Raw genomic sequence first — 11,914 nt, 5'->3', positions numbered from 1 at the left:
AAGAGAACAGAGGATTACGGGTATCAAATTAGCTCGGGATTGCCCCACTATTTCACATTTGTTGCTTGCCGATGATAGTTTGTTTTTCTGTAAGGTAGAGGCAGCTGAATGTACTGCGGTTATGGAAATTATAAGTGATTACGGGAAAGCGCCGGGGCAGGAAGTTAATTTGGAGAAGTCATCCATTATGTTTGGTAAAAAAGTTCCCCCTGAAATAAGGACTCGGTTACACTCTGTAATGGGTATTACAAAAGAAGGTGGTATGAGCTCGTATTTGGGTATTCCTGTAAATCTACAGGGTTCGAGAGCTAAGGTGTTTAGTTACGTTAATGAGCGGTTGGATGATCGTGTGAATGGTTGGTCTGCTAAGTATTTATCGAGAGGTGGTAAGGAAGTTATGATTAAATCGGTTGCTTTGGCTCTCCCAACTCATGTTATGTCTTGTTACAAATTGCCAGTGGAAATAACGTCTAATTTAACGAGTGCCATCTCAAAATTTTGGTGGAAGTCAAACGATAAGGCACGAGGTTTACACTGGGTCGCTTGGAATAAAATGTGTAAGGATAAATGTGACGGCGGTATAGGTTTTTGCGCTATGGAACAATTCAATGACGCAATGTTGGCTAGACAGTATTGGCGGTTAATTCATTATCCAACATCTCTGATGGCTCGGGGTATGCGAGGACGATATTTTCGGAATAAACACCCTCTACAGGCTAAGAAGCCTTATTCCCCTTCGTTTGCTTGGCGAAGTATTTTCTCAACTAAAGGCTTGGTGGAACATGGATCAAGATGGGCAATAGGTTCGGGATGTAATGTTTCGGTGTGGCGTGATCCGTGGATTCCGGATAATCAGCCTAGACTGGCAAATGGCCGTGGTAGGTTGTTACATCCCAATCTCATGGTCAACCATTTGATTAATCCAAGGACGAAAGAGTGGCATATGCCAATCCTCCAAAAGTACATGGATCCAGCGGATATCCCAATCATTGTATCGATGAAGATCAGTAAATCCTTTAAACTGGATCAATTGATTTGGCATTATTCTAGATCAGGGAGGTATTCGGTCAAATCCGGCTATCGGCTTGCATGTGAATTAATTAAAGAGGTCGAATATAGACCGACATGCACGACTCTTAGGGCACAGGCTTGGAGTCTTGAGGTTCCCTCGAAGATACAACATTTTTTCTGGGAAATTGCCTCCGGGTCCCTCCCGGTGATGGAACGGTTGGCTTATAGGGGTGCCAGTGTGATCCTCTTTGTCAAAGATGTGGTATGATGGTGGAGACTATTAATCATGCTCTTTTTGAGTGTTCCCGCTCATGTAGGATTAGGGAATTATTCTCACTAGATTTATGTCGGGATGGATTCCTCTATAATTCTATTTTCTCGAATTTAGATTTCCTTTATTGGAGGGTGTCGTCCCAGTCAGTCGCCTCGGTATAATTTATAGTTCACCGTGGCTAGTCTGGTCAATTTGGAAAGACAGGAATAAGAAAGTTTTTCAGGGTATTGAGGCTGAGCCAGTTGCTGTCATTAATCAGGCGACGTCGGATAAGCTGTTATGGGAGGAGGTCAAATCCGTTAATTCGGCTTCTCTAGTTCTCTCTTCTTTGGAGATTCGGGATCCTGGCCCCTGGTGTCAGGTTGATGGCTCTTGGAAAGCCTCAGATCACATGGAAGGATTAGGTTGGTGGTTTTTTAATAGTGAGGATATAACGTTGTTACTAAGAGCATGAAGCCAGCGTCGCGGATCCTCACCCTTATACTCGGAGCTTCAGGCGTTGATTTGGGCGATGGCTTCCATACTAGAGAGAAGGATAAACTGTCAGATTTTCGAGACGGATTGTACAGAACTAGTCGCGATGGTGCAATCTCCTGAGGAATGGCCCGCCTTCTCCAATTTATTGGATTAGTTCAGCTTGCTACGATCATCCTTTCCTTCCTTCAATCTTTCGAGGATGCCGCGCACGATTAATGTACGGGCAGATTGTCTTGCCCGCTCTTCGAGATCTTTACTTACTGCAATTTCTTTTGTAAACACTTTTCCTCCGGTTTGGGCTACCAACCTTGGAGTTATCTTCTAATTTAATGTTTGGTTGACAAAAAAAAAACGTCCCTCACTTTATTAAAAAGAAAAAAAATTAAAATTACAACCGCACATGACGAGGGTACGTAGACCCAATAAAATCCTCTAATAATATTGAATGAACACAAGGACAATCCTCAAACGAGTACCTCCTAACGGTTGATCAAATGCATAGTTAGCCAAACCATCTGCTAAATAATTCGCCTCTCTATCCACATGAGATATCCAGACTATCTAGTCCTTCGAAAGAAAGTCATATCACAAACGTACTAGGCATGATAGGAGATGAATAGCACTAATCCCAGTCTTGAAGAATCCCACCACCATCTCCGAATCCACCTTTAACTCCACCCGAGTAACCCTTCTCTCCCAGGCAAAGACCAAACCATAGTATATTCTTCAGAGCTCTGCCAACGACGCTGAACAAAACCCTATATTCAAAGCAAAACCATATAACCATCTCCCCTCACTATCTCTTAAAACTCCCCCAGCTGCAGCCAACCCTAGATTACCACGAGATGCCTCGTCCGTGTTTAGCTTAACCCAATCAGCATGAGGCGGAGCCAAAACAATATGTCTTACCATCCGCACCTTCTCTGGAGTTCCCTTACCAGCCACCAAATGTGCCTTAAAAACTTCCTTTGCTTTATCCTCAACAAACCGCACCCTATCTCGACATTTTTCACTCTCTCCAGATACATTTCCACTTCCATCTCCACCATACTGCCATTCCAAAGACTGTAGCCCAAGGAACATCAAACTGCAGCACCATATCCCCCAAGTTCCCATACATCCATCCTAACAACAACTTGCTAAAGAACAACCCTCTCTTACTTGGCAATAAGATCCAGCTCCATAGCCCTGACATAGCAGGAAAATCTCTCAATACATGAACAAAATTTTCTCCTCCCCACCTTTACAAACTTGACAATTCCCTGAATCACTTAAGTGACACCTTTAACGCTCATCATTTGTCATGATCACTTGGCTAGTTGCCAACCAGAGAAAGACTCGGACCCTTTCAGGGGGAATGGATCTCCAAATTCTTCCGAAAAAACTCTCCATACTTGCTCTTGGCTCATTCTGTCGTGACAAAAAGGAGTAAGTAGACGTACCGTGAAAAGATCATCCGAGTTTTCTCCCATGCCACTATATCCTTAGCGCCCGTAGATAAGTCAACCACAATTGTTTCCAACTGTAACTTGTCCAAAGGAGAAACAAACTGTGTAATTTGAGGCAGGTCACATCCCAAACCGTCCACCCAAAGGTCACACGCTCTTAGCTCAATAAGATATGCTGGTATATCCCTCACTCTCCCATTAACAAATGGTTCCTCACCCAACCAATGGTCTGTCCAAAACTTGAAAGAGTGTCCATCTCCCAGAACCCACCTCAAACATGGGAACACCACATCCCTTAAACATGATCCCACACTCCTCCAAGTAGAAGACCAAGTACCCCTGGCTTTAGTTCAAGTGATATCCGGATAATCTCCAATCTTATACTTACACCAAAGCATCCTTGCCGACAGACTCACTTTATCATGCATTATACACCAGCCAATCTTAGCAATTTGAGCTTTGTTTATCACTTCAGAGGATTTAACCCCCAATTCACCTTCATTCTTTGGTAAACATACCTTCTTCCAGGCCACTAGGTGTTGTTTTTTTATTTTACACGGTGCTCCCCCAAATAAAAGCCCTTGAAAAAGCATCCAACCTTGACATAGTGGATTTAGGCAATAAGATAGTGCTCATCGAGTGGATTGGAATTGAATACAGCACCGACTTCGTCAAAGTAATGCGGCCTGTTAAACTCAATATGTGACCTTTCCAACCTGAAAGTTTTGACGACACCCGCTCATCAATAGTCCCAAATGTGTCTTTGTTTATCCGCTTATGCAGGATAGGCATCCCGAGAAACTTATCTAGATCCCATGCTCGTTTTATGCCGTTTTCTTCACTAATCAACCTCCCTAGGATAGTGAGGAAAGTGGTTGGATGCTTTTTCAAGGGCTTACATGATGTGTGATCAAGTGTTTGTACGGCTGACAACAGCCCTACAGGAGTGTGATCAAGTGTCTAGGTGGAAGTTAAAGTGAAAACTAAAAGGTGATGAGGCAAAACCACGGTGGATTGATACTCAAGTATGGGGTGGTCTTGTTAAATATTGGCATGATCCCAAATCAGAAGTCAAGAGTAACCACAGCCTTAATGCTCGATATCATGATCATGATGGCACCAAAATATATAAGCACTGCCAGGCCAAACCTCTTTTAAAGCATGTGCTCAAAAACATGCAAGTGTTTAGGCCTTCTTTTTCAGACATGTAAGTGCTCGAAAACATGTAAGTGTTTAGACCTTATGGTCAATTAATAATTGACTAATCAACTCTCTTTTTCTCTTTTTCACTCTGAGTTAACTGGTGAGTTAACTCCTGATTTTGTACGCATCCTAGAAGAGACTCATCGAAAGCCTGATGGGTCATTTACGGATGGCAAGTCTGTGTCCCTGTTCAATGAGGTGTCGTCCAAGATTCAAGAGTTAGAATTTAGGCTTTGTACAGGGGATAATGGAGAGATCACTGCTCCTGGTGGGTTGCCCATTCATAAACAAAATTTACACATCGGTAAGTTGTAAATACTTTATCTGTTTTTTTTTTGTTTAAGCGGTTGTCTTTTTTTTCTGGAGTTCTAGGATAATGAATAATGAACTTGTAATAATTAACTTGTCTATTTTAAATACTTTGTATGTCTTGTAGATGCCAAATAATTTTCATCTGTTCAAGTGGTTGTTTGTAATTCGTTGTCTTTGTCTTTCTTTGAGTTTTGTGTCTGTCTTTCTTTGATTCCCATGGAACTTACAAGTTCATTATTGTTTTGTTCTTAGGTTTCTTTAAAGAAGAAAAACATGATTTTTTGGGTTGGTTCTTTGCAATTTGAAGCATCCTCTAGCAGTAGCGGTCCACCGCCTATGTCTCAGACTAATGACCAGGTTATTTTGGCTCAGAAGCTAGTTTTCGCTAAAGAATGTATTCAAACTCAAACGACTTAAATCCAACAAAGTGCAGAGAGAATGCATAGCTATGATGCATACTTCGAGTATCTCGCTGAAAAAGATCTCGACTTTGATGCTAAGTTTAGGCACCTGACAATGACCAACCCACAAGGCAGCAACCGAAAAGCCGAACCAGAGAGCAACTTCAGTGAAACAGGACCTGGAAGCCAAACAGGGACCAGGCCCAGAAACATGACATCTCTAAGCTTCAAAATCCATATTAAAATAAAAAACACTTGATAATCATTGAAAAACAATTTTTTATATTTTAAATGCATTCGAATGGCTTTAATTAACTTGTTTTTTTTCCCCTTTCTTCTTCGATATAATTTCTTAAAAATCCTTTAATGTATCCTTGAAAGTCTTAATAGTAATAATTTTTTTTCTTTTTTTTGAAAAAAAAAATAATTTTTGTCATACATTGAAATAAAACATGAGTAAATAGTAATTTCATACGGTAATTAAATAAGAACCCCAAACACCATATCAAGTAGGAGTGAGGGAAAATGGATGAGGCCAGTAAGGAAATGCAGTGGATCTTAATGGACCTTCCTCAGTGTAGAAGAGAGTGCAGGTTTGGGTGGTGATATCGTAAACACCAAAGTTATGTCCCACGAAATAGATGCAGTTAGGCTTAAGACCTGGAGACGAGCTCGCTGGAACACACAAAGCTTCTCCATGTCCAAGAAAAATACAAAGATCTCCAATATCTTCAGTGTAATACATATCTTTGTCTCCTGTATCCGATCTCTGCTTCTCTTTAAACACCAAGAACCTCTTTGTTTTTTGCACGACTGTGTCTGACTCAAAGTCGTCCCCGTAGTACCTTCAAACATACGAGAGAGTCATTATAACGAAACAGCTATATACTTAAGAAAACAAAATAACAAAAGACTATCTAGTACGTACCATGAGATGAGGAATTGCTCCCCAGAAGGTGACTCTACTAGATGATCTGTCCTTGTATACGAATTCATCTTCTCCATTTCGTACAACATATACTGAGGAAGATCTTTTTTCCGAATGAGATCATACTCGAGCTTGTCTTTCTCTTTGAAGTTGAGACCAAATGAGCACAAGTGTTCGCACCCAGGGCTTGGAATGTAGAATCTCTGATCTTTCTTAGAGTGCATGAGACTTGAGTATGGGCATATAGACTCATGCCCATGCGTGGTTTTAATATCGATCCACCGTAAGTCCTTGTGCCTATATAGCCTAAGCCGAGATACCGATAACTTGATAGCAACGACCCAGTCATCATTTTCCAGGTCAGGAAGAGAGGACATGGCAAGGTTTTGGATTTGTGAGCCTTTTGGAAGAGGAGGTAGATGAACAGAAACAGATTTTGATTTAGGGTCAGAGGGCTTGTAATAGATGTATAGACGAACGTTATCCATATCACGGAGTAGTGTTTTTTCCTTCATGTGAATATTCACTCCATTTTGATTAAATCCTGTACTCATTGCGTCGCGGACTTCTCTAGTTCTTGATTATGATTTCATTCTCACCCTCTGATCCGGACCTTCTTGATATCGAGTTGTTACCATTTGAAGAACCTCCGACCTTAAGGAGGTGGTCAATTAACATTAATGGGTAGATCGGCGTAGAGGAACACCACCGAACCATGTTATTGTGTCTCTGCCAAAATGTAACCATACAAAGAGAAACACAAAATAGTAGAACCATAAAATAAAACCTTAATGATTGTAGGAAGAATTGAAAAAAAAAAAAAAAAAAAAGAAGAATCTTACGAAGATATTTGTGTAGACAAGAAGGGGCTTCATGATTCGGCTGAGAGGTTGAGACATTTTTCTAAAATCTTTGAACTATGTTGAGGTGATCGCTCTTGTGGGTCTTCTCAAGTCGTCTCTATAGACTTATGCTTGAACAACAAGTTGACATTGAAGAAGAGAATAATATTCTTTAGAAAATAAATAATTAGACGTATTTGAAGGTAGAAAAGGAAATGAAATATAAAGCATTGATTTCTCCTTTCTTAAAGTGTTGCTTTACATTTAGAAATTTTTGCTAAAAATCTATCATATTATTTGATGTAATGACCCACTAGTTTACATAATAATCTCATGAATATTTTTCAATATATATTCACCATTCAGCAGCTTCATGCATATCAACATACCAAAGATATCTTCATGGAGTTCTCACCATTAAAAAAAGTTTAAAAACATATAACGAAAAAAAAAAAACAGATTCACTTGTAACATACCCACTTGACACTTGTCATTCTTTAATTCAATTAAGTTTCTTTTTTATTTAAAAATTAGATAAATAATTAAAATTAATAAAATATTATATTTAAGATAAATGCATATATTTTTATTGTAAAAAGTGTATTTCTTTCAAATAGAGCATATATATAAAAAAGAAATACAACAATGCCATCAAAGTAATTTAGGAGTGAGAGAAAGTGGATGAGGCCAAGAAGGAAATTCAGTGGAGCTTAAATAACCTTCGTCGGTGGAGAAGAGAGTGCAAGTTTGGGTGGTGATATCGAAAACACCATAGTTGTGTCCCATGAAATAGATGCAATTAGGCCTTAGACCAGGAGTAGTGCTCGCTTTGACACAAAAAGCTTCACCAAGTCCCAGAAAAATACTAAGATCTCCAATGATGTCGGTGAGATACATGTATTTTGTTTTTCTATCGGATATCTTTTCATCCACTCTAAACACCTTGAATTTTTTTGTGTTGTGAAGTCTAAAGTCGTCCCCAAAGTACCTTCAAAGACATGATATAGTCACAAAATGAATGAATAAAATTAACTCCTAAGATTTCAAAACTCAGATGTGTCTTAACAAGAAACAAATTAAAGTTAAGAAATACATACCATGAGATAATCATACAAAAATAAACACTAGTAGAACCAAAATATAAAACCTTAATGATTGTAGAAACTGAACTGAAAAAAAAAAAAAGAAGCTTACGAAGATGTTTGTGTAGACAAGGGGCTTCATGATTCGGCTGAGAGGTTGAGACATTTTTCTAAAATCTTTGAACTATGTTGATGACTTGATGTGATCTCTCTTGTGGGTCTTCTCTAGTCGTCTCTATAGACTTATGCTTGAACAACAGGTTGACTTTAAAGAAGAGAATAATATTCTTTAGGAAATAAATAATTAGACATATTTGAAGGAAGAAAAGGAAATGAAATATAAAGAATCGATTTCTCCTTTCTTTAAGTGTTGCTTTACATTTAGAAATTTTTGCTAAAATTGTATCATATTATTTGATCTAATGACCCACTAGTTTACATAATAATCTCATGAATATTTTTCAATTTAATTATGTCTTTTATTTTACCAATACCCTTTCCCCATACATAGGAAATAAATAATTAGATGTATTTGAAGGTAGAGAAGGAAATATAAAGCAGTGATTTCTCCTTTCTTTTAAGTGTTGCTTTACATTTAAAAATAAATCTATAGTATTTTTGCATCACTTTTTGTTCAAAATTCTGTTTTTGGAAACATTTACCACTGAATGCCATTAAATGTATATATTCATATCCAAACAAGTTTAGTTAACTCTCTATACTATCCTTATAACCAAACACAATAACAATATTTTAAATATCCATATAAATAATATAGATATTTAAATTAATATAATGTTTTACAATTCTAGATTTAAAAAAAAATATTTTTTTATCATCTCTTTTTGATTTTAAATTCTAAATGTAGTGAATCATCATATAATACATAAAATTAATTTTGCTAATATAATCTTTTGTTAATTTTAGTGATTTAATATATAAACCGTGGTATACCGCACACTAATTTTTGTTTACTACAATCTTAATTAAATCAGTTTGATTCGACATATTTTATATTAGTCTTGTTAAAACATTAAAATAAGGATTTAACCCGTATTAAAATATTATATTACTGATAGTTTATTTTTATTAATTCAATCCTGTAATGCCAAACTCGTTTGTGTAATTTTGAAGATTTAATATGTTTAAATATTTATAATTTTAAATTTTTTATTAAGTGTAGATATATCAGTTATAGATTATAAACTTTTTAAAAATTTATAATTTACTATATACAGTACATTTACTATATATGTATGTTGAACACACACTTTTTATATTAATTGAGTAATATATGTTTGTTTAAAAAAATTTAAATCACAATATATGCAGGAAAAAATACACATTTTTATTAATTTTACTTATTATATGACGATTCACTACATTTAAATTTTAAAATCAAAAAGAGATGATAGGAAAATAATTTTTTATAATCTGAAATAAATTTTCTAAATATCTATACTACAAAAAAACCTCCTTTTCTAATTTTCCCTACTAATCATGTATGATGACGTCTATATTGTTATTTCACTAAACAAACATTCAAGATTTAAAAAAAAGATCTTACCTTTGCTTTAGAACACTAATTGCTGTCGGTAGTTTGGAAAAGCAAAAGTATTGTTTAACCAAAATCGAAATGTCCATAACAAAATACTTTATTTAATAGTATAGATATTTACTAATATTTACTATAAATAGCTACAAACACACAAAAAAATCTACTTTAATTTAAACAATCTAACTACGTTTATAGATTTATAGGCAATTAATTTACGAAATCTCAATAATTATATATTATTTTGAATATATATAATTCTATATTAGTTTAAATCTAATATGTTAATATATTTTAGACAGTTAATATATTTTCTAAATCGAATATTAACTATATATTCTTATCCCAAACAAAAAAGTAGTAGAGTAAAATGTTAACTAAAAATAAAATAGTTAATGTAAAGCTATTTTAATTGTAAAAATAAAATATATTTTTACAATATTAGAAAAGAACCCTTTTTTACAAATGGGTAGTTAACATTATTTTTACTCTATCTCACTAATAAAAATTTAAATTGTATGAGATAAAATATATTTAATATCTGTAGCCAAATTATTTTAATTCAAGATAAATATATTATTTTAGATTTCATTAATTATTTTAATTAGTATGATAGTCTAATATTTAAACCACAGTTATGAGATAGAAAATCATATATGAGACGAGACATACCACTTTCTCTTACTATTTTTTGTCCCAAACTAGACATATTCCCTTTTAAAAAAAAAAAGTAGTTGCCTTTACAGATAACAAAACAAATAGTTGCATTTACTGAGGTTATATTTTCAAAAAGAAAATTAAAATAAAATAAAATAATTTTAGAAAACAACCCCGCACGTACGTGCGGGTCTGAATCTAGTTTATATTAATTATAGAACATTATATATATGGATATTTAAAATATTTTAATTGTGTTTGGTTATAAGTATAATAGAGAAAGTTAACTAAACTTGTTTGGATATGAATATAAGCATTAAATAGTATTCAATGTAAAAACTTTCCAAAAAATATTTTTGAGCAAAAACTGCTGCAAAAATACTACTATATATATTATTGTCATCATCAACTTTCCATATATAATAACATTTCCAATCTTTTCTTGTCCAAAATAGTATTCGATTATTCTCACCATCACATAATAAAAATGTCTGATAGATTACTCTTGTGCATCATTATGTTACTTGCACAAAAATAACAATCCGCTTAGGTGCCCTAACAGTGAAAGGAACTATAGTCTCAAGCTTTGGCAAGTTTGATAATTGTTGTTGTTGTCTCTGATTAGATACACAATGAGCCATTATTGTACAATGTAAAGTTTATGTCCACACTTTTACTCTATATAATCTCTAAAGAGATTTTTTTGGTACTCTTTATATATACACGAAAGAGACATAATTGGGTTCACCCCTCTTCATTCACCCCCTTACAAAATAAGGAAATAAAATCTGTATACATTATTATAAATTTAGAAACTTAAACTGCTGCTTTATAAACCCAAACCGATATATAATTTTGTTCTAATTGTAAAATCTAAACCTTAACCATCTCATTTGTAAACCCAAACAGACATATATTTTCGTTCTAATTGTAAAATCTAAACCCTAACCATCTCATTTATAAATCCAAACCGACGTATAATTTCCCTAATTGTATGTAAAATCTAAAACCTAACCATCTCATTTGTAACCAAAATCGACATATAATTTTGTTCTAATTGTAAAATCTAAACCCTAATCATCTCATTTGTAAACCCAAACCGACATATAATTTCGTTCTAATTGTAAAATCTAAACCCTAACCATCTCATTTGTAAACCCAAACCGACATATATTTTTGTTCAAATTGTAAAATCTAAACCCTAACCATCTCATTTGTAAACCCAAACCGACATATATTTTTGTTCTAACTATGAAATCTAAACCCTAACCACATTATTTCTAAACCGAATCCGACATATAATTTCGTTTTAATTATAAAATCTAAACCCTAATTCTCATATATAAACCCAAACCGATATACAAACTCGTTTAATTGTAAAATCTAAACCAAGCTAATATTTAACTTTCTTTAAATAAAATATACAGAATTTGTTTCTTTAATTTGTTTTGCTTTTTAATTTATTTATAATTTTTTTTTAAATAAAATATTAGATTGAACATTTTGATTGGTTGAACCTAAGTATTTTTCTACACGAAATTGCCATGAAGATTTTTCTTCCAGTATTGTTTAGAACAATACTTATGTTCACCCCTAGGGGTGAACCTCTCCATTCACCTCCTTGTAAAATAAGAAAACAAAATCTGTATACATTATTATAAAATTAAAAACTTAAACCACTCTTTTATAAACCCAAACCGACATATATTTCATTCTAATTGTAA

General features: G+C 34.5%; 1 pseudogene; it reads right to left on the bottom strand.

The window, feature by feature from the left end:
- On the bottom strand, positions 5,595-8,256 carry LOC104724773 (annotated as a pseudogene).

Source organism: Camelina sativa, chromosome 11 (assembly GCF_000633955.1).
Source record: "Camelina sativa cultivar DH55 chromosome 11, Cs, whole genome shotgun sequence".
In the NCBI taxonomy this organism is placed as follows: domain Eukaryota; kingdom Viridiplantae; phylum Streptophyta; class Magnoliopsida; order Brassicales; family Brassicaceae; genus Camelina; species Camelina sativa.
Note: the sequence above shows the minus strand (reverse complement) of the source record. Positions and strands in the feature narration are given on the sequence as shown.